Raw genomic sequence first — 22,367 nt, 5'->3', positions numbered from 1 at the left:
TTTTTCTGGGGAACCACTTTTTAAGATGTGTGTGTGATCATACTAGCCATATACAGTAGTAGACCTTTTTATGACGGACCTAACCTGAGCCCTTTGTACTGTGCCACAGTCCACAACACACTTTGAGGAAAATACACTTCACCAGCAATTCAATTCAGGGCATTTCATCAATGTCATCCTTATTGTCCTGGGCCTTCTGGCCATCACGGGTGTACTGTCACCACTCACCTTCAGCACCAGGGGGCGCCAACATGCCCTGGCACTCCTCAACACTCACCCCATTTCTCTAGCCTAGACTATTCATCTCACCTGTAATTGCCTTTCAATCGCCCCTATTCAATCTAAATGTTGTTTTGTTTTGTCCTCTTCTATTTGTTCCTTTTGACATGAAGTTTGTTTTTCTTGGGGTTTCCTGCGGCTTTTGCATGTATAAAACATCACAAGACTGAGAAGATGTTTGTTTTCTTAGCCCACCTTTATGAAGACTTTTCAGATCAAAACCTGCTTTGGCTATTGGGTTCTATTTCCTGCACAGCTGCTCAACCTGTAGCCTACACCTGTAAAATTACTTTGGTTATGAAGAACAGCATTGTTTTGTGTTTAACATATTCACTGGGATAAAAAAAAACTCATGGTAGCTCACAATAAACTAAACAAAGGGGAAACACAACATATTTACTATAATCTATATATTTCTGTGAAGTGCATTTGTGCCCTCAATGTTTTAGTCCTCAGGTGAGGTTTAGATGGAAATAGCACAGAGCTGAGTCAGTGGATAATGCAGCTGTTCACTTATTTAAGTGTTTGATAGAGTAGCATTTGTTGTGCATGACCACATCATGTTTTTGTTCAACATTGTAGTTTCCTCTGTCACTGTGACCGTCTAGCACAGTAGTACACAGCTGTGTCTACAGGTCTCAGACTGCTCATGTGTAAAAACACTCGACTCTTGCTATTGTCTCTGGTCGTTGTAAATCTTCCCTGCACAGCTTGTGAGTAATATATGCTGCCACCACCATAGTTAATATAAGTCAACCACTCCAGCCCTTTTCCAGGAGGTTGCCTGATCCAAACTACATGAGCATTGCTAAACCCAGAGTATGTGCAGGTCAGTTTGTGAGAGTCTCCAGGTTTAAGAGCCACTGACTCAGATTCAGACAGTGTCTGGCCTTTTCCACCTGTAAGTAAAATGTATTAAAATTAGAAGCTAATAAAATAATAAGCACAGCGGCCTTATAACTTGCAGCCATACCTTCAATATCTATAACACATACCATCTGGGTAGACCAAAAATACAACAGCGCACCAAAGGATCCTCAGCATTGTAACAATGAACCCCTCAAAAATAGATGTGACGTACAATTTAATTTGATGGCTAGAGTTTATAAGATGGTAAAGTTAGTTGGGTTTGCATAGACTGCCCACATAACACCAATGAAGAATATGTGAGAGAGTGCCCCTCCCCTCTCTTCATACTTTCCTGGAAACAGTTTTTCACAATTTTGAAACCTTCCAACCTTTTCTCAAAACTGTAAACACAAACCCCAAATGTCAAACTATACATTCACAAAACCTCTAACAACCTCTGACAAACTGAAAAATCGCCACAAAACAGTTGTGCTCTGTCTTCAGATAATTCACAAAGCAGTCAAAATGAAAACAGTACTGCAGTCAGTATATCCTACACACTACTTCAAGAAATGGAAAACATAGTGTTCAGGGTAGAGCATAGAAATGTTCATTGTTTACAATACAGTAAATGCATTTTGCATCTAAAAAACAAAACAAAAAAATTCACATTTCATATTTTCAACTTGGATTCAACATTTACTTTACAGTAAAATTTAAATCCTATAAAAATAAAGTATTGAGAATGGGGTTTGTGTTTACAGTTTTGAGAAAAAGAGAGTTTCAAAAACTGTGTTTTAGCAATTTTGGAAAACTATACTGGAAAAGACAGACATTTCAGTAGGCCTAGGCTACTGTAAATGAGAAGTGATTACAGTGTACAGCCTACAATGCACTCTAATGCCTCACTGATAGTTTCTGTCCATTGTTGATATGAATCTGCACTGTTCAGCTAGAGCTACCTGTTTGCACTCTGAACTATATTGGTTGTGTCACATCATTTGAAACAAGTGTGATCAATTTTGAATTTGTGCTTTCTTTGTGTTTACCTTTTGCCACTTGTATCACTGTAATGATATTTATGTTATGACCACTAGTTGGCGATGTTTGGTTACTAGATTAGATTAAGCTTTACCTTGGAACGGCAGAACAAGTGTAACGAGATAACCATGCAAGGATGTAAATAAAGACACCAACTGAGACATCACCAAAGTCATTTTATTTAAGAACCCATAACATTACATGGTACCAGGAATGGAAGCAATAAAGCCACCAGGGACTCTAAATTTACCGGCAACCTCGACGTCAAATGGAGGACGTTTAAACAGCAGTTTGAGCTGTACCTTGCAGCTATCGGTGTGTCGAAGACGGCTAAGAAGAGGAAAGTAGCACTGTTACTAACTGTTGCAGGGACCGAAGCAATAGAGGTGTATAACACGTTCACTTTTGACCCTGCAGAAGACAAGAACAAGCTAGATTCAGTTCTCCAAAAAGTTTGATGAACATTTTCTTGCTAAAAAGAACGAGGCCTACGAGAAGTATGTTTTTAGATCACGAATGCAACGTGAAGGAGAGGGGTTCGACAGCTTCCTCACGGACCTCAAGCTAAAAGCTAGCACCTGTAATTTCAATACATTGACTGACTCATTGATTCGTGATCAAATTGTGTTCGGGGTCTGTGACAGGAGAGTCAGGGAAAAGCTGTTGGGTGAGGCGGACCTGAATCTAGAGAAGGCAGTGAAAATATGCCAGGCGAGGGAGCTCGTTAGGCAGCACGCTGAAAGGAAAGTGGCGCGGGAAGGACAGCAGAGACACAAGGAGCAAGAGCAGAGAAGAGCAGAGACAAAGAATTCAGAGACAAGGAATTTACCTGCAAACGTTGTGGAGGCCAGCACAAGGCCAGACAGTGCCCAGCATTCGGAAAAACCTGCTCCAGGTGTCATGGACAAAATCACTATGCTAGAATGTGTCTTTCAAGGGAGAAGGAACGCAAAGTTCATGTAGTGAATGAAACAGATGAGGACAGTAATTCGAGTTTGTGCACACTCACAGAGTTACTGAGGGGAGCAGTGAAATAGAGGAGACGGGTCAGCCAGTCAATGCAGATGAGACTGTGCGGCCAGTCAATGCAGTGCAGACAGATAAATGGGTGGCACCTCTGTTAGTTAATGGGGCAGTGGTGTTGTTCAGACTAGACACAGGGGCAAAAGCCAACCTGATCAGTGTAAAGGACATTAAAGCACTTAAAGAGAAGCCAAACATACATAAACACACTGTCCCACTGAAAACATATAATGGACAGCAAATTGAAACCAAGGGGGTGTGCCGGCTCAAAATGCATGTGAAAGGCAAGACACAAAACCTCATGTTCGTAGTGGTTCCTGATGACCATGAATCGTTGCTCGGAGAAAGAGCGTGTGAGGAGCTGGAACTGGTCAAGAGAGTCTACCAGCTCAACAGTGAAAAGGTGTCAGTCAGACACTAACACAGAAAATGACTGTAAATGTGATAGTGCACAGGTTTCCAGAAATGTTCAAGGGCCATGGAACGCTGCCTTTCACATACAAGATCCAACTTAAAAGTGATGCCAAGCCAGTTATACATGCGCCGCGGAGAGTAGCAGCACCGCTCAGAGGCAGTCTAAAAAAAGAGCTGGACAGAATGATGGATCTGGGAGTAATTCGGCCCATCGAGGAGCCGACAGACTGGGTGCTTTACATGCGTAAAAAAAACCCAATGGTGAGTTAAGAGTGTGCCTAGACCCCAAAGATCTCAATGACAATATTACCGAGAGCATTACCAGATACCAAAAAGGGAAGAGATCACAAGTGAAATGGCAGGGTCGAGATATTTTAGCAAACTAGATGCATCTCATGGTTTCTGGCAACTGAAACTGGACTCTGAGAGTAGCAAGTACTGCACATTCAACACACCTTTTGGCAGATACAGCTTTCTTACAGTAGATTACCATTTGGAATAAAATCGGCCCCCAAAATTTTTCATAGGGCGATGGAAGCAATCATAGAGGGGCTAGAGCAGTGGTTCTTAAACTTTTTGTCTGGCGACCCCACAAAAAAGTATGGCGAGGTCTGGCGACCCCACTTTCCCCAAACCCATTCTAAGTCCTTACTCAAATATCCCCCTCAAACGTTAACAACTAAATCAAGCAAAAACTAGAAAGCAAAGGCATTTGTTTTATTTACTCCATATGAACAAGAACCGAGAAAACCAAACAATCACGATTAAACAAGTGTAGGCTGCCGCCATATCAGATCAGAGCGCTATGTGCGTAGCGCACGCGCACATAAGCACGCACACACACATACAGCATTAGGCCTACAACGTTACATTAATTATATTTATGGCGATAACAATAACAGTATTTTTTTATTTCCCTTTTCTGGTTTACTATCTTTAACAATTTCAATGGGAAGGGTGGGCATGCTTTCGTGAACATAGCAAGTTAATTCTAGGAGGAATGCTGCATACGGTGACACGGAGATTTTCCATCTGTATTTTGAGATGTCGTTTCATTTTGACAGGTTTTAAGCTCTCATTCGCCAGAACATCATCGCAAATCACACATTGTGGGTGGTCGAGGTTATCTTTAACTTGGCAAGTGAATGCATATTTCAGAAATTCTTTCTGATAAAGCTGACACGCCGTTTGTTGTTTTTTATTCTCACCGGCCTGTAGACTTGTCCCATCTGAGGATCATGGAGGAGTAGACGCATTGGTAGATGGCACTTCCGAGATTTGTTCAATTTTTTAAGCAGCCACCTGTCCATTTTGGCTAGTAGGCTACCTATGTCTTTTGTTTTGTTTTACTTAAAATAGCGGGAACAAGTTGAGTTTGCGTAGTGGGAGCAGATAGTGGGAGCACATTGTTTCTATCAGCGGACCAGTAGCCCATAGGCTGAACCAGATCTCGTTGAAAGACGAAAACATTTCTCTCTCTTCTCTTAACTGTGTGTAAATAAGAAAAAGGCAGAAAAGGCCAATATGGCGATCCCATTTGGGGTCGCGACCCCTAGTTTAAGAATCACTGGGCTAGAGGGCACCCGTGTGTACCTCGATGATGCAGACATCCCAAGTCTCCCGGAAGTTCCGGGAGTCTCCCGCATATTGATAACGGCTCCCTGATGCCTAGCCTGGCGGGCCATCCTATATCATTGAAATGTATAGTCTGGAATCGAGCAATTCACCTCGCTTAATCCAAGGGGCGGGCAGAGAATTGTCTTTCAAACTGCCTAGGCATGCAATAGGCTAGCGCTACGACCATATCCGTATCCGGTCGGCAAAACGGCAAATACATCCTTCTTCGAAAGGAATGACTTAAGTTCATTGTGTTGCTCAACTTTCAAACTGAAAAGCACCTCCCTGAAACGGCTTTTTGCAGGTTGGGATGTCTGATGATGTAATAATATGGGGCTCATCACTAGCAGTACATAATGAAAGGCTGCTGAATCTCCTGAAAAGGATTCAGTTGAGTGGTCTGAAACTGAACGAAAGCAAATGTCAGTTCGGGGTCACAGAGATCACTTTCTTAGGAGCTGTCCGGAGAAGGAGTAGAGCCGGACCACTTCTTATGGACAAGAAGGGGGTACTGCGAGCTATGGGAATGGTGAACTTTTTAGGGAAGTTTATTCCAAATCTATCCGCAAAAACAGTGGCAATCAGACAGAGGGTTTGAGTGGACTGACAGACACAACAAAGAATGGGAAACGCTCAAAGAGACACTTACCAGAGAACCAGTGCAGGCAGTGGCAGAAAAACTAAAAAAAGGGTCGACAAAAGACACACTCCCACAATACTATTCCATCAGGGCAGAACTGAGTGTGGCAAACGGCCTACTGCTGAGACAAAATCGGATCATCATCCCATCATCTATGCGGAAAGATATCCTCAACAGAATCCATGAGGGGCACCTTGACATAGAAAAATGCAGAGCAAGAGCACGGGAAGCTGTCTACTGGCCAGGTATAAACAGAGACATCGAGACCCTGATTAGTAAGTGTGATACATGCCAAAGACACAGATACAAGCAAGCCAAAGAGCCAATGCTGATCCCAGAAATGCCGACTGAGCCATGGCAAAAAGTTGGAACAGATCTCTTTCATGTAAATGGACAAGACTTCCTCTTAGTGATTGATTATCACTCAAACTATCCTGAAATAGCACAACTGAACAGCACATCTGCCAGTGCTGTTATAACTCGCATGAAAAGCATATTTGCCAGACATGGCATTCCCCAGGTAGTCCAAAGTGACAATGGTCCGCAGTACAGCAGCCAAGAGTTTAAAATGTTTGCAGAGGAGTAGGGGTTCCAACACACTACATCAAGCCCTCTCTATCCAAAGGCGAATGGTAAGGCAGAGGAATAAGGAATATCGTAAAGATAAGGAAATCGTACAAAGACTTCTAAAAAAGGCTGCAGAGACAAAATCAGACCCTTACCTTGCACTGTTGACCTATCGGTCTTCTCCTCTGGGATGTGGAGCATCATCCTCGGAGCTCCTCATGCACCGAAAACTCCGCAACACACTACCACACATGCCAAGAAAGAAGAAAAACAGAGTACTCACACAAAAGCACATGCAGCTGAAGTGGGCACAGAAGAAGCACCACGACAAGACGGCCAGGAGTCTCAAACCTCTCTCAGAACACAACGTGGTTAGAATCGAAGAGCCCCACATGTCGAACAGAAAAGCAGTGGTGCTCAAAGAGGTGGGTCCGAGGTCGTACACAGTCAGAACAGAGGATGGACAGGATTCCGGAGGAAACGCAAATGCCTGCTCAGGACTCAAGAGACATTTCAAAAGCAGTCACACGCAGAAGTGACAAACCCTCCTGACGCACACCAGGTTGTGCAGCCCACAGAGCATCAGACACCAACATCAGAGACAGGGACACCTGTCTACCGTAAGTCTAGCAGAGCTAGAAGATCAAGAGTGATGATGGACTTGTGAGAGTATTTGTGGTTTTCATATCTGAGTGTTGCTTAACCTGAAAATGGTCTTAGAGTAAAGGTTATTGTAACATTGTAAAAAGAAAACAAACAACCTACCGTTACTTACCTTGGTTTCCTGAAATAAGAGGATATCCTGTTTATTGCTACTGTTGCATATCTGTTACTTATCTTATTACCTACCGTTCATTACCACTGTTACCTGAAAGAGAAATAGTACAGTTAATTTACACAGTACAGTCAATTAAGGTTACTTTCTAAAACCTGTTATCTGAAAGAAGGGATTAATTGTTTACCTTTAAGGTGTAGTAGCCCTTACTGTGTTTAATGGGTTTAGGTGTGGCTTCCAAGTCTAGTCTTGATATGGCCTTGGGCCTATTATTATTTGTTTTTGATTAGCCTCAGAGAAAGGAGGATGTAATGATATTTATGTTATGACCACTAGTTGGCGATGTTTGGTTACTAGATTAGATTACTGTAAGCTTTACCTTGGAACGGCAAGTGTAACGAGATAACCATGCAAGGATGTAAATAAAGACACCAACTGAGAAATCACCAAAGTCATTTTATTTAAGAACCCATAACATTACAGTTACCATTATGTATCACAAGTGCATTACAATGCACAATGTGTTTTATTGCATGATAATGTGTTTAGAGTTTTGTAAAAATAGTCTATCTGCAAATTGTGTTTTATATGTGACAACTGTTTATGGTTTTAAGAGTGAACGTTTCAAGAAATGCGTTCAGAGAATGTGGTTTAGTATTTTAGCAACTGTGAAAATCTGTAATTATGCCACACTATTGCACTCTCTCCTATTGATATAATGGGGTATTACAGGAACATTGTCAATCATTCTCCTCTCTGTTGCCGATTTAATATGTTGGCACTGCATGTGTAAAGAAAAAATAACAAAATATGTATGAACATTCTCCTGTATTCTGAATATGCAGACATTACAGTGATACCTACAGGACTTGAGGTACTTGAAGTATGAGTTCTGCTTAACATCACCTTTTTCGCTTGTGCCATTGGACACTTACTTCCTCCCTTTTCCCGTTCTTGGATTTATTTGGTTTGTTGACACTCTTGTTTTGTTTGTGGGGATTTCCCCCTTTCCACTTCCTGGAAGCTGCTGGTTTATATATTAGACCTAACAGAGACAAGTCAAGTCAAGTTTATTTATATAGCGCATTTCATACACAGAGGTCATTCAATGTGCTTTACATAAACAAAACCAAACAATAATAACAAATAAAAGCATAGAAAGGCAATATAGTCAAAGAATAGTTAAAAGGTAAAGATCATAATCAAAAGAAAACATAAAACACAAGGTGAAATAATTTTAAAATAAAGAATAATTAGTAAGCACAAACAACGGCAAAAGTAGTAAAAAAAGTAATAAAAGACAAGGTAGAATAATTAGGCAGATTCAGAATTTGTAACTCGGCACAGTTAGCAGAAAGCATCTGAGAACAGTTTGGTCTTAAGTCTAGATTTAAAACTGGCTACAGTTGGGGCCTTTTTGATGTCATCCGAAACTTGGTTCCACAGCTGAGCCGCATAGCAGCTAAAAGCTGCTTCACCATGTTTAGTTATAACAGTAGGTTTTACTAGCAGGTTTTTCACCTGGGACCTGAGAGGACGAGAAGGTGTGTAGGTCCTGCTCCATTTACTGATTTATAAACAAGCAATAGTGCTTTAAAGTCCATTCTGTGACTTACTGTACTGGAAGCCAGCGCATTGGAGTAATGTGGTCAGTTCTTTTAGTTTTTGTTATAATCCTAGCTGCTGCATTTTGTATCACCTGAAGCTGTTTAATAGTCTTTTTAGGAAGGCCTGTGAACAGTCCATTGCAGTAATCAACCCAGCTGGAGATAAATGCATGAATTAGTTTTTCTAAGTCATATTTTGACATCAGCCCTCTGAGTTTGGCAATATTTTTGAGGTGGTAAAAAGCTGATTTAGTTATTGCTTTCATGTGACTGTTGAAATTTAGATCACTGTCAATTAATACACCAAGATGTTTAACTGTATCCTTTGCCTTCAACCCTTTTGTGTCAAGGAGAGTGGCAACCCTAAGTCTTCCTTTTTACCAAATATAATTACTTCAGTTTTTTCTTTGTTCAGCTGAAGAAAATTTTGAGACATCCAGGTGTTGATTTGTTCTATACACTGACACATAGATTCAAGAGGACCATAGTCGTTTGGTGAGCTAAGTAAATTTGTGTGTCATCTGCATACTGTAGCTATGATATGAAATCAAATTATTTTGGATGATTTGTCCAAGTGGGAGCATATAGAGGTTGAATAATAGTGGCCCCAAGATCGACCCCTGGGGAACACCACAGGTCAAGGACGTTGGTGTTGAGGTACAGTTTCCGATGGCAACAAAGAAGCTCCTTCTTGTAGATATGATTTTAGCCAGCTGATAACTACAGTATGCCTGTAAATCCAACCCAGTGTTCTAGTCTGTGTAGTAAAATATTGTGATCAACAGTGTCAAATGCTGCACTAAGGTCCAGTAGCACTAGGACTGATGTTTTACCTGAATCTGTGTTGAGGCGTATGTCATTGGAAACTTTAATGAGAGCTGTTTCAGTGCTGTGATTTGCCCGAAAACCAGACTGAAAGTAATTAAAATACCCATTTGATGTTAGAAAGGTGGTTAATTGATTAAAGACTACTTTTTCAATAATTTTGCCAATAAAAGATAGATTGGATATGGGCCTGTAATTGTTTAGCACGCAAGCATCCAGGTTATTCTTCTTGAGAAGTGGCTTTACAACAGCTGTTTTCAGTGACTTAGGAAAAGTGCCAGACAGCATTGATACATTTACAATTTGAAGGACATCCGCCGCTATGAGGTGAAAAACAGTTTTGGAGAAATTGGTAGGCAGAGTGTTTAAGACACATGTGGAAGAGCTGAGATTCTGTACCGTTTTTTCAAGCGTTTCGTAGTCTATCAAGCTGAACTCTGACATCAAGTTTAGTTTCCCTCTGTTTGTTGCTGGAAGTTCAGGTTGTTGAATTTGTAATTGAGCAGATATGTTGAGTCTGATTTTGTCAATTTTACCTTTAAAAAAAGATGAAAACTCATTGCATTTATTAGTTGAGAGAAGTTCAGGCGCTAATTGTGAGGGGGGATTAGTTAACTTATCAACAGTTGAAAATAGAATCCGAGTGTTATTTGAACTTCTATTGATAATGTTAGAAAAAAAGGACTGTCTTGCTTTGCATATTTCAGAGTTATATGTGCGGAGCATCTAGTGATGCACCGATGTGAAAATTGTGGCCGATACCGATAACCGATATTAATTTTGCTGTTATGGCCGATACCGATATTTACCGATGTCGATTTATATATAAAACACATTTTTATGATAATCAATATAATTAATCATCAATAAATCATTTTTTTCCTTTTACTTTTGCATTTTATTTTCAGAAATGACTGACACTGTATTCTGTTAACATTGAAAAATATTTAAGGTACAGTAGAAGGCCTAAAAATGGCCAAAGCCACTTAGCAAAATAAAATGACTGATGCAGTATTCTTTTAACATTGGAAAAACTTTAAGGTACAGTACTAGTAGGCCTAAAAATGGCCACAGCCACTTAGCAAAAGAAAACGGAGCCAGAACCAACTGGACTGAACAAACACTGGCTTTTGCAGTCTTTTGAATTGTAAGTATAGTAACTAAGTACTGTAACTGCCAAGTACGTTAGGGCTAGGCCTAACCCTTGACCTTCCTGGGCTTTGGAAGCAGATGAATGTTGTGCTTAACAAACAGGAGCATTTCTTAGATTAGAAATTACTTAGACACAAAGAAATGTGAAATACTTTATTTGAATAAAAGACTATTAAAAGATCATCTTCAAATAGTATAGTAAACCTAGCCTACCTGCACACTCGTTGGACCTGTTGCCTGTTCATCCTGCTCCTTTTCCTCCAGAATTTCATCGAACATGTCCAGGAACGAATGCCCTTCACTTGGCATGCGCATCCTCTTTTCTAGTGGTTCACCTTCTTCTGGCTCAGCTTCTTCTGCGACTGGTGTAGGCCCAACTGTGGCTCTGGCGCTGGTCGTCGCTGACGCGGTCATCTTGTCCACTTCTTTCTCTAGCTTGTTTTTTGCCACTAGCTTGAGGTCTGCGTCAAAGTAGCGATCTTTATATCTGGGGTCCAGGATTGTTGCCAAGTAGTATAATTGCTCAGAGAAACTGGTTTCGAATCTCTTGTTCACAGCTTCAAGCAGTGCAGACTTGGTTGTTTTGACCCCACTGTCGGTTTCAGCTGTCTTGTTCAGAAAACGCGTGAGTGCCACAACAGACGGGATCACGTCAGCAGCTGTAGCTGTATGCGAGCTGATCTCTCTCGTCAACTCTTCAAAAGGTGCCAGGAGTGTTGTCATTTTCTCAATGAGACTCCACTGATTTGCGTTGAGAGATACAGGCAGTCCGTGATAAGCCTCGTACATAACCAGTGCGCGCTTCTGTTCCAGGAGAGTTGTCATCATCATGAATGTACTATTCCAGCGCGTTGGGACGTCCTGTTGTAGCATTTTGATCTTCATTCCCATCTCTCTCTGGATGTCTCTCAGCCGAGAGGTACCAAGAGGGGAGCTTTTAAAATGTCCGACTATTTTTCTGGCTATAGCCAAAGAGTCAACAACGCTTCGCTGGCTTAGTACTGCATCGTGTACAGCTAACTGCCCCAGATGAGCCATACAGCCCAGGCTTTTAACACCACACTCCTCCGTCGCCTTCACCATATTTCGTGCGTTGTCTCGAAGCACGACGTGCACATTTTCTTTCCGGATTCTCCATTGTGTAAACATGCAGTCAAATGCACTGGCTATGGCGGTACCTAGAACAAAATAATAATGATAAAAAAACATTTAATGAAAGACACGTTAGCTAGCTGGCACATGATATAATGCCTTTTCCCCCAACCAACTTCTGCCGTTCTGTATTATCGTTATGCTACGCGATGCTAGCCTAGACAGAAACCCCAAAACAATCCTGCATTCACTAGCACAGCCCAAACATCATAGCTATCTCGTGGTCTGCTTAGTAGGCTTATGTAAATAAATTTTTTTTTAAAAAACATACAGCGCGGATTTTTCTCTGTTGTTCAGTTGGTTTGGCAAGACGACTGTTAGCAATCCCTATTAGGACCATAACTACTGATACAGTTATATTTAGCCTACCGCGAGATTAGATATGTAGTGCTAGGTGTTATAGGAACATGCAAGCCAGCAATCATGCACAACTTTCCCTTTTGCCTTGACTATTATTTAATTTGCATCTGTCCAAAAAATAGCCAGGCTTACCTGTATGCGAGCCAGGGAATTCTTGGGCATGTAACACGGCTCTCTTCATCTCGAAGTGTTGCGTCAATCCACTGAGCCGTGAGGCTCAACATGCTTGTTTGGTTGAGGTCGGAACTCCATATATCCGTTGTGAAACTGATGTCATTGACATTGCTGTCGAGTAACTTGTGGACGTGGGTGGCTACGTTATCATGTAAGGCAGGCAGGGCAACATCCGCAAAGTAACGACGGCTTGGCTTGTTATAGCTGGGCTCAGCGACCTCAAGCACCTCGCTGAACCCTTCGTCTTCCACCACTGAGAACGGTTGGTCATCAACAGCGATCATCTTAGTTATTGCTACAGTCAACGCCTTTTGCTTTCGGTGGTCCTTGTGGAATTTCTTCGTCTTATCCAGCGCTTGCTCTATGAGGCTACCGACTGGTGCAGCTGCCGCAGTAGCAGTAGCTTTCTTCCGCTGCTTAGCATTAGCTAGTTTTTCATATTCTTTGTAGGCTTCGGGATGCTTGTTTTTTAAGTGGGTGATCACATTGGCTGTGTTGAACGATTTGACACGAGCTCCCCCTCGCATCACCCGGCCTTCACAGTCATTGCATACAGCATAGCGTTGGTCTTTAAAAAATGACCAAACCAACGACATCTCTGCTCAACTGAAACAGAGACACGACTTTGACTGAAATTATTTTTGTCTTTTTTGCCGCCTTCAGCACCTGCTTCACGTGACGTGTACATTTATGCGCTTGTGCAAAAACAAACACCCCCGCCCCCACACTCACATCTAACGCCCACATACACATCAACAAGCCTACATACACAGGAATAATTATCGGTCTGTTCACATCGGCCCTATTTTGACATCGGACCGATACCGATGTGTAAAAAAATGACCATATCGGCCGATATTATATCGGCGGCCGATATATCGTGCATCACTAGGAGCATCTCTTTATGGATTTCATAGTGGATCTGAAGTTTGTATTTACGCCATTTTCTTTCAGTCTTCCTACACTCTCTTTTTAGAAGTTTAACTGCTGGATTTTGCCTCCATGGTGCTTTCTTTTTGTCCTTAACTTTCTTGAATTGTAATGGAGCAATGTCATCCATAATGTTTGCCATTTTCGCATTAAAATGATCAAATAAGTCTTCTACAGAGTCTGACAGTTGACTTGACTTTAGTGAAAGTGCTTGCTCAAAGAGAGCACTTGTCTGATCATTTATGATTCTCCTTTTTACAATCATAGCTGTGTTTTGAGTGTGTGGGGACATAGACACATCAAAGAACACGCAGAAATGATCAGATAAGGCCAGGTCTTTAACAGCTGTAGAGACATCGAGACCCTTTGTGATAACAAGGTTGATGAATGGCCGAGAGAGTGTGTTGGCCCCTCTATATGCTGTGTTAGGGAGAAAGTATCGATTAGTACAATGAATTCCTTTCCAAAAAAGTATATATACTTATACTTATACTCAAAAAACTGAATTTTGGGGGAGCTGATTCGATGAGAGTAGCAGCACTGTTTGCTTGATCTAACCATGTCTCAGTTAAAAGTAAAAAATCAAGGTTGTGTGTGCAAATTAGATCATTAATTAAGAATGATTTGTTTGAAAGAGATCTGATATTTAGGAGTGCTAGTTTTGCTCCTTTGCTAGTGTTGGGGAAAAATGGTCCATGGGGGAAATCTGAGGTTGATGTGGTACGGGTAGGAGATTGGACTGGTTTACCCTATAAGCTCGATGCATTTGTGTTCTATTTCTTGTCAATACAGGAATAGAGAATGTCATGGGCTTACTGGGTCCCGACATGTTCTCAAAACTACTGTCAGTACCATTTATATTGCAGGGACCCTGAGAATATCATACAATAGAGTCATCATCATCATCAAATAATTGTCCCCTGCAGCTGCTATATATATGCCAGCTAAGAATATGAACTAAGAGGTTGTTGCTGCTTAAGAGATCCTTCTGAATGGAAAGGGGGAGGCCGTGGAGGTGCCATGCGCACCTTTGGTGCTAAGGGTCTTGGGGTACTAAAAAACCGCACAGTTGAAGGTCTTGGTCTACTAACAAGGTGGGATGTTGATGGGTATACAGTTGAAGGTCTTGGGCTACTACTGGCAGCAGTCCTTCCATTCTTGCAGGGAAAATCATGTGCTGGGGTGGGGATGGTGATTGGTATACAGGGGATCCTGGGGAGTTTGAGCAGGTGGGGGAGTGTTGGGATGGATATACAGGGGGTTTTGGGTGGCCTGGGGAGTTTGAATGGGTGGGGACGTGATTGGGTGTAGGTGGTGATGGGAAATCAAGGAAGCTAAAAATATACTGCACGCTTGAGTGCTTCATATCAAACCTTGCTGGTACCATTTTGAGTACTACACTGCGGCTTTGTAGTAGTGTGGCACTATATGCTCATGACTGAGGTGAACCTGATTATTAGTTTGGACTCCAGACAACAAAAATAGTCGTGAAACTAGATGTACCGCAGAGCGGTACAAAATATGACCGCCGCCCAGTCCAGCACATTTTTTCCACAAAAATAAGTCACGTTTGTCAAATTGTGTTCATTTCCTGTTTGTTCCTTTTTTGTGCTTGTAATTGAGTGTGTGCAGAGTGTGTGGTTGTTTTTGTGTATATGTGTGCTTCTGTGTGTGTTTATTGAGTGTGTGTGCCTGCATGTCAGTTAGTTTTTTTGTGTGTGTGTTTGTGTGTGTTTGTGTATGTAGGTGTGTTTGTATGTGTAAGTGCATGTGTGTGTGTGTATGTGTGTTTATGTGTTTGTGTGTATGCGTGTTTGTGCGTGTCGTGTGTGTGCATGTACTGTATGTGCGCATGTGTAGCGTGCTATTCAACCACTTTACCAATAACATAGCCCATCTGTTACAATAATGCATGTAACATGCTGTGCGGCGGTCATAATAATGAGGAGCATCGTCATCTGAAATTCTAACAAATTTTTGCTCATTCTGCTTCTCAGAAAAATAAGTTAATAAAGATTGCGTGATAGGAGATTACATAAACATTAATGGGTTTTGAGACCTTCCTAAATGTCATTGTGAAATATAAGATCATTGTATACTGTAATGCTGGCATTAGTCTTGTTGCGATGTACAGTATAATGTTTTGGCACATTAACTCAACAAATGTTTAACATTGATAACATGTATGTGCATATAAACATGTGCATTTTGATTCATCTTTGGAAAATACAGATATGAATGAGAGAGTTTGTGTTTTTGTAAAGCTAGGTAGCCTCTTTTGGCATTGTGTTTCTCTGGCACAGTAATACACAGCCATGTCCTCGGTCTTCAGGCTGTTCATCTGCAGATACAGCTGGTCCACACTGTTGTCTCTGGAGATGGTGAACCTTCCCTGAACAGCAGTTGAGTAAAATTTACCGTTACTGTTATGTTCAATGATGGCAACAAACTCCAGGCCTTTCCCAGGTGCCTGTCTGATCCAAGCCATCCAGTACATAGTTATCAAAGTGCAACCCAGAAGGAGTGCAGGTCAGTTTGTGAGATTGACCAGGTTTTACTAAAGCTGGTTCAGACTCAGTCAGTCTCTGACTCTGCAACCCTGGAAAATACAAAGTTCATTATAATATTTTCAAGTGATTCTCTGACAAGTATATGGAAATACATCCAACTATAGAATTTTCAACACATTAAAATATGACATACTCCTGAGGACAACTCACCAGTCAGCATTTGTAGTAGGACTAGGAGGATTCCTGTTATGATGTTCATATTGATGTGTTACTTCCCTTTTGATCTGGCTACTCTGAGAGAGTCTTTATATCTTAGGCAATCTTTGGTTTTGCATGAAGCTCTCTCAGTCACACAGAGGAGGTGGTTGGGTAAGGGATCATGCTGAATGTCCTGGCAGAAGAGAAAAGTTGTATGTCGATGACATCCTACAATCAGACCTGTCAGATGGCAACCACCTCTCCTTCTTCATCATCTCACCCATTATCTTGCATTTTGAATGCTGTCACTCCCAGGAAAAGTACCATATCCACCTTTAGACGGGTACAAAGGCTTGTTACTGGGGCAATACCCTCAAGAGTACACAACTGTAGTTTTTACCCTATGGTGGCAAATATGTACAATTATGCACTAGAACAAATATGAACCCTTGAAAAAGGTTCACATGTTCTATTAAGGGTACTGTCCCAGTGACAAACCATTTTGAACCAAATGTGTGGTCAATCTGTACCCTACATGTCAAAATATGACATAACACAAACATTAATATTTTGAATTACACATTCATTAACATTCATGCAATTACAATGTGGCGCAATACATTAAAGGAACCATATGTATGTATTTCAATTAATCATAAAATGGCCCTGATATGTCACAAGACATTAAGAAATTATGTTCATTTCAAATACTTATATCACTGACAACAGTAGTCCGGCCAGGATATTGCCTTTTAAAAAGTGAAGTTGCAGCCCTCAATTGATGTTGATGTTGTCATGTTGTGTTTTGGCCTGATGCGCCACCCTCCACCTATCTACTAATCATGAAGTCAGTAGTGTTTTGGCATCTGGGTTGCCAGCTCTGCCAGTCCGGGGGGAGGGGGAGGGGATACACTGCTCTACAGTAATTTAAAAGTGATTGCAGTACCAGTTTTGGCCACAATCTTACATACGGTTCCTTTACGTAAACTCTCATTCTGAATATTCTGAATTGAATATTGCAAGACTCTCTGTCATGATCCAATGTTACAATGTCAATATTTAACAAGTCAGAAACACATTGCAACCCTTGCAATTTTTTTGGAATGGGTTGTACATGAGAGTTGCCTAGTGGGTTTTCCCATTTGAGTTATAGTGTTCAAATGTGTGATTTGGATAAAACGCATTGATACGATACGATTATGTGGATTCATTTTACTAAAATGATTTGAAGGAGTTGTACACACACACACACACACTTCCAGCTCCCCACTTCCACTTGACGGGAAAGTGGACAGTTTGTTTGTGTGTGTGAGAGAGAAAGAGAGAGAGAGAGTGAGTATGTACACGTGTGACTGAGTGTTTGTGTCTGAGCCCACAAGCATGGATACACAGATATTTAAAGTTGCCAATATTTATTACGCATGGAACTTTTAAAAGTCTTTACGATGTACAGAAAAAAAGTGTTCCTTTTCCATTTTCCCGTTTTGGTAGAACGAGAGGGTGGTAAAAACTAAATGACTCTTTCAATATATACATACTATATATATATTTATATATATATATATAATTCCAGTGTTTCAGTGATATAATTCGTTTGCATTTGTCTATGAGCAAAAACATTGTTATTTATGCAGGTCCTTTACTGTTTGGTATCACTGTGGGGCAGGCGCGCCTGCAGGTGTACGTCCGTACGCACTGTGCGTACCATCAGGCTACTCAACAGCGAGAGAAAATTTCCCTTGTGTGTGTGTATTCTCACCAAATTGGCCTAGCATACCTTCCCAACTATGCACAGTATCCCATTAGCTGCATGCCATCAGGCTATTTATCATTTTCTATTACGTAAAGTTAGTGAACACGTTATCAAAATTAACGTGCACACATTTTGTTTGAGCAGGAGGGAGAGAGAATACGCACGCAGGCACGCAATAGGCTACTTGTTGTTTTCTTTTACTCGGCTATCTATATATGGTTATCAGCACACAATGTTGAGCTAATTCACAAACTCAATACTCATCATGGATATCACAAGTTTTAAACAACGAAAACAGAAAGGATGGAGGCAGCAAAGCTAGGAGAGGATTCCAGATGGACAAGAACAAGGTAGGCAATTGGTGTGCTTGTCAGAACGTTAGACTGCACTAAAGCCAGACGTCACGTTACGCTAGAACAAAACTAAAGGTAACTTTAGCCTGTATAGGGCTGTATCAAGTTGTCCAAATGAATAGGTCATTGTAGACGTTGTAGTTGTATTATTGCACGTGGATGTTGTTATGCTATGTAGGGTACGCTTTTGCTGACTGACCAATGCACGGACCTAAAACGGACAAATATTGTTCACGAGTGATTTTTTATTTTTTTTTTGCGGGGGGGGGGTGATGGGTGTGCGTACCATAGCATTAATTCCTGCAGGCGCCCCTGCAGTGGGGTAACCTGGTACAGTAATAAACAGCTGAGTCTTCAGTCTGTAGATTCTGCCCTGTTAGAGTTACTGTGCTGCTGGAGGGATCTTTAGAGATGCTGAACTTGCTCTTCACTGTAACTGCCTTGTTACAGTTTTTGCCCATTGCTTAAATCGAAAATGCTAAATGCTAAAATTGAATGCTTAGACCAACGCCTCAATACCTAAACTACTTGTAGCATAGGCCTACTTTAAACACCATAGCTTAAACACATTTTCTTTCTTAAACATTGTTTGCAATTCTGCAATTCTGCAACACCAGCCGTGGCCCACTGGTTAGCACTCTGGACCGGAGGGTTGCCGGTTCAAGCCCCGACCAGTGGGCCGCGGCTGAAGTGCCCTTGAGCAAGGCACCTAACCCCTCACTGCTCCCCGAGCGCTGCCGTTATAGCAGGCAGCTCACTGCGCCGGGATTAGTGTGTGCTTCACCTCACTGTGTGTTTCACTAATTCACGGATTGGGTTAAATGCAGAGACCAAATTTCCCTCACGGGATCAAAAGAGTATATATACTTATACTTATACTTATATATTGCAAAACACTACACACAATTTCTTACATTAGACAATTTGTTCAAAAGAAATCTCCTGAAATCCATTTTCTCCTATGTGCAGGTGAACTAGTGTGACTCATGGATTCAATTGTTTTTGACTGATGTCATGTACCTATTGGTCTCTCTATGTAGAGTAACAATAACATAAATATTTATGGTCAAAACCTATTGTTGTGTCTCGTAGGCCTACTCTTACTCATAAGTGAAAAGGAGGGAGAGGATGCGAACTCCAGTCGAGCGTGCAGAGCACCAACACGGTGCCATTAAGCCACGAGACAGACAATAAAACTTGCAATACGCTGAAATTATTCTAGGCTATATATTTTTTCCAACATAGATATTTAACACAAATAATGACACATACTGGTCAGCTTAAATAAACTGTTTTATATGCTTGCAATAGGTTTAGGTTTTTGCGGATGGCAATGAAAATGCGAGCATTAATCACTTGGTTTAAATTAGAAAATTGTCGACATACTGTAAGCCATGGCAGAGAATTTCTAGGGGGTGGGGTATTACACGTTGCCACTGTTTCCACCAATGATATGTATCGCTGCATCATCAACTTTTCTAGAAAAGCGCCCCTGAACAGATCCATAACCATAACCGGATCCATAACCCCCCACCCACCCCACCCCTGACACACACACACACACACACACACATACGAAAAGACTATGTTTTTTTTTTTTCAATAGCAATTTCTCCAGTGATTTGTTTTTTTTCTTTTTACTTTTGTTTTGGTTCTAATTTTTTGTTTTGTTTTAGGGTTCATTCACTTACAGTACTGCATTTGTGTGATCCTTTTTTCTTTATTTCTGTAAGAATGTTTGTTTTTTGTAAAAACTTTTGTTGTAAAAAATGAAATTACTTTTGAGTTTCACAGAAGAGTCTGTGTCTGAGTCTGAGAAAATGACAATAACAATAGAAACTCAAAGACTGCAGTGTTTTATATAAAACACATCAGTGTGTTGCTGTTGATTTGAAAGAGTAATTCACGGTGCATGTGTGTATGGTTTTGTTGCAATAATAACATTTTTAGAAAGGATTGTTGAGTTTTGATTGAGGTGTTTCGTTTTGGCATAGATGTGAGTTCTTTATTTCCAAGTGCTATGTCTTATATGGCTTTGTGTAATGTAGAGTTTTGACATAATGAGACAAATTCTGCAAAAAGTGTGTAAGCAATAGACAAAAGCTGTAAGTACATTTCCACATCATCCTCTACTGGCAACCCTTCACTCAACACCACCACCTACAGGCCGATTGGTGTACAGTCACTAAATGTACACATCAATTAATTTATTGTATGGCCCCCCCTTTTATGGAATTCCATGAAACTTCACCTGCATTTAGAGGGTGTCAAAATGATCCTACACCTCAAATGTTGTGCAGTTTTGAACATGTCAGCCAATGATGCCTGTGATTACAACACCTCATTTTTGCTTTTTCATTTTTTACTAGGTGGCGCTATACCACATATGAGTGGTTATAGGATGGGTTGAGATGATCCCTTGAGACCAAGACCTAGATACAATACAAAATTGTGGTCATCCTAGGCCCTACATTTCTCGAAATATTCACAGAAAACTGTGTCCGCCCAACCCTCCTTTTGGGGGATCCGGTGCCACGGGTGGGCGACGGATCAAAATGTAAATCTATGGTTCCGTGTCTTCCTTGTGTGGCTACATGCCAACCAAGTTTTGTGCACCCGGTCTCAGTGTACCGGGAATCATTGACACAAAATTACTGAAGAAAAAAAAGAATAAATAAATAAATAATAAAAAAAAAACTCTGACTAAACCCACATGACCTTCGTTACCGCGACGGTCATGATAATTACTAATAATATAGATAAAGAGATAGATGATTTATTGCCACACAACTATGTTGGTGGCATTTTTTTGTCACAGAAATATTTAGCTCAAAACAGTGTAGAGGAAGAGAAAGAAATAATTGCAAAGAAAAAAGGAAATTAAATTGTTCAGATCAGTTTTAGGGTTCAAGAGTCTTATTGCTGAAAGGAAGAAGTTATTTTTGAATCAATGTGGTTTAGATTCTTATGGACCTGTATCGTCTTCAGAGGGAAGAAGCTGGAAAAAGTGGTGGTTTGGACGAGAGGGATCTTATTCTGGAAGTGCGGTTTAAGGTGTGCTCAGAGTACATGCCGTGTAATGGAAGGAGGTCACAACCAATTGTGAGTGATGGTGAGATATCAAGGCATTAGAGTAGATGGAGCACCAGTGTCGAGAGTCAGAGGGCATGATGTAGCATTATTAACCTTGAGTGATTGAATTCCATTCCTCAGAAAGTCCAGTATCCAATGGCACAGAGCTGTATTACAGTTTTTCTCAATTGGTTACACACACAAATACTGGTACTCTAAACCAATTCTGCAAAACTACAAGCACAAGTCCTGCTTTACACTCAAATTGCAGTTCTAAAACACACTTTTTTCAAAACACTACACACAATTATCTGCATTTGGCACAATTTTCATGAACATTTTTTTTTGTTTTCACAAATAACACACTGGCATTCAAATTCTAAAGTTAATTTCCCTACTATGCACACTGACTCATCACATCGGCAAACACCTGTCACACAGTTTTACAATAAGCGATCAGAGCTTTAGCACTGTTTTTCTATTTTCCATTTCAGAAACAGAATAATGAATGAACGCAAAAGTACACAGACCGCAAAACCCCTCAATTCTACCAGAAAGACTCAGTAGACAGAATAGAATCAGTTAACAATTTAATTAGTAAAGGAACGGCTTGGATGCAAGCATGATAGAGTCCTGAATAGGTAACAGTCTTTGGCGTAGGCCCCGTCTCGGATCCGTCCAGCGATGAGCGGATCTCGTCTCCTGCCGATGGATGAAGGCAGGGGCGGGGAGCCTACCCCCCACGACGAGACGGGGACCAACTGGTGGCGGTGGCTGAAGGAAGATGATGTGGTAGGCAGACCGTGCCCGATGGACGTGGACTGCTGGCAGAGGTGGCTGGAGGGGAGGTGGAGGGGACGTCAAAGTCAGCATACTGAGAAGCAGAAGCAGTGTTAGGTGGTACGTATTTAAAGAGCCCACTGAATTCCTATAGGCTAGCACTGATTGAATGAGTGAATGATCAGATTGCAGGGCTTTCCCGAAAGTAGGCAAAGCTAAGATTGGCTCCGTGTAAGCATGGGAGGAGTAAGTTACACTACGAGTCTTCCTAGTAGAACTTTCGCTGAAGCTATCAT

At 41.2% G+C, this 22,367-nt stretch overlaps 2 protein-coding genes and 1 long non-coding RNA gene across 3 annotated transcripts in view; 1 reads left to right on the top strand and 2 right to left on the bottom strand.

The window, feature by feature from the left end:
* Window positions 1-22,367, bottom strand: part of LOC121704901 — a 589,105-nt gene that overhangs the window by 63,310 nt on the left and 503,428 nt on the right. The gene's annotated exons all lie outside the window — the stretch shown is intronic.
* The window catches only part of LOC121704686 (immunoglobulin alpha-2 heavy chain-like), a 249,438-nt gene that overhangs the window by 22,715 nt on the left and 204,356 nt on the right, over window positions 1-22,367 (bottom strand). The gene's annotated exons all lie outside the window — the stretch shown is intronic.
* Window positions 1,868-10,447, top strand: LOC121704728. The gene is made up of 3 exons (XR_006030632.1): window positions 1,868-1,878; window positions 9,569-9,571; window positions 10,361-10,447. It is a non-coding gene; the product is annotated as an uncharacterized LOC121704728 (long non-coding RNA).

This window comes from Alosa sapidissima, chromosome 3, assembly GCF_018492685.1.
Source record: "Alosa sapidissima isolate fAloSap1 chromosome 3, fAloSap1.pri, whole genome shotgun sequence".
NCBI classification, from domain to species: Eukaryota; Metazoa; Chordata; class Actinopteri; order Clupeiformes; family Clupeidae; genus Alosa; species Alosa sapidissima.
This window is presented reverse-complemented; position numbering and strand designations above follow the sequence as displayed.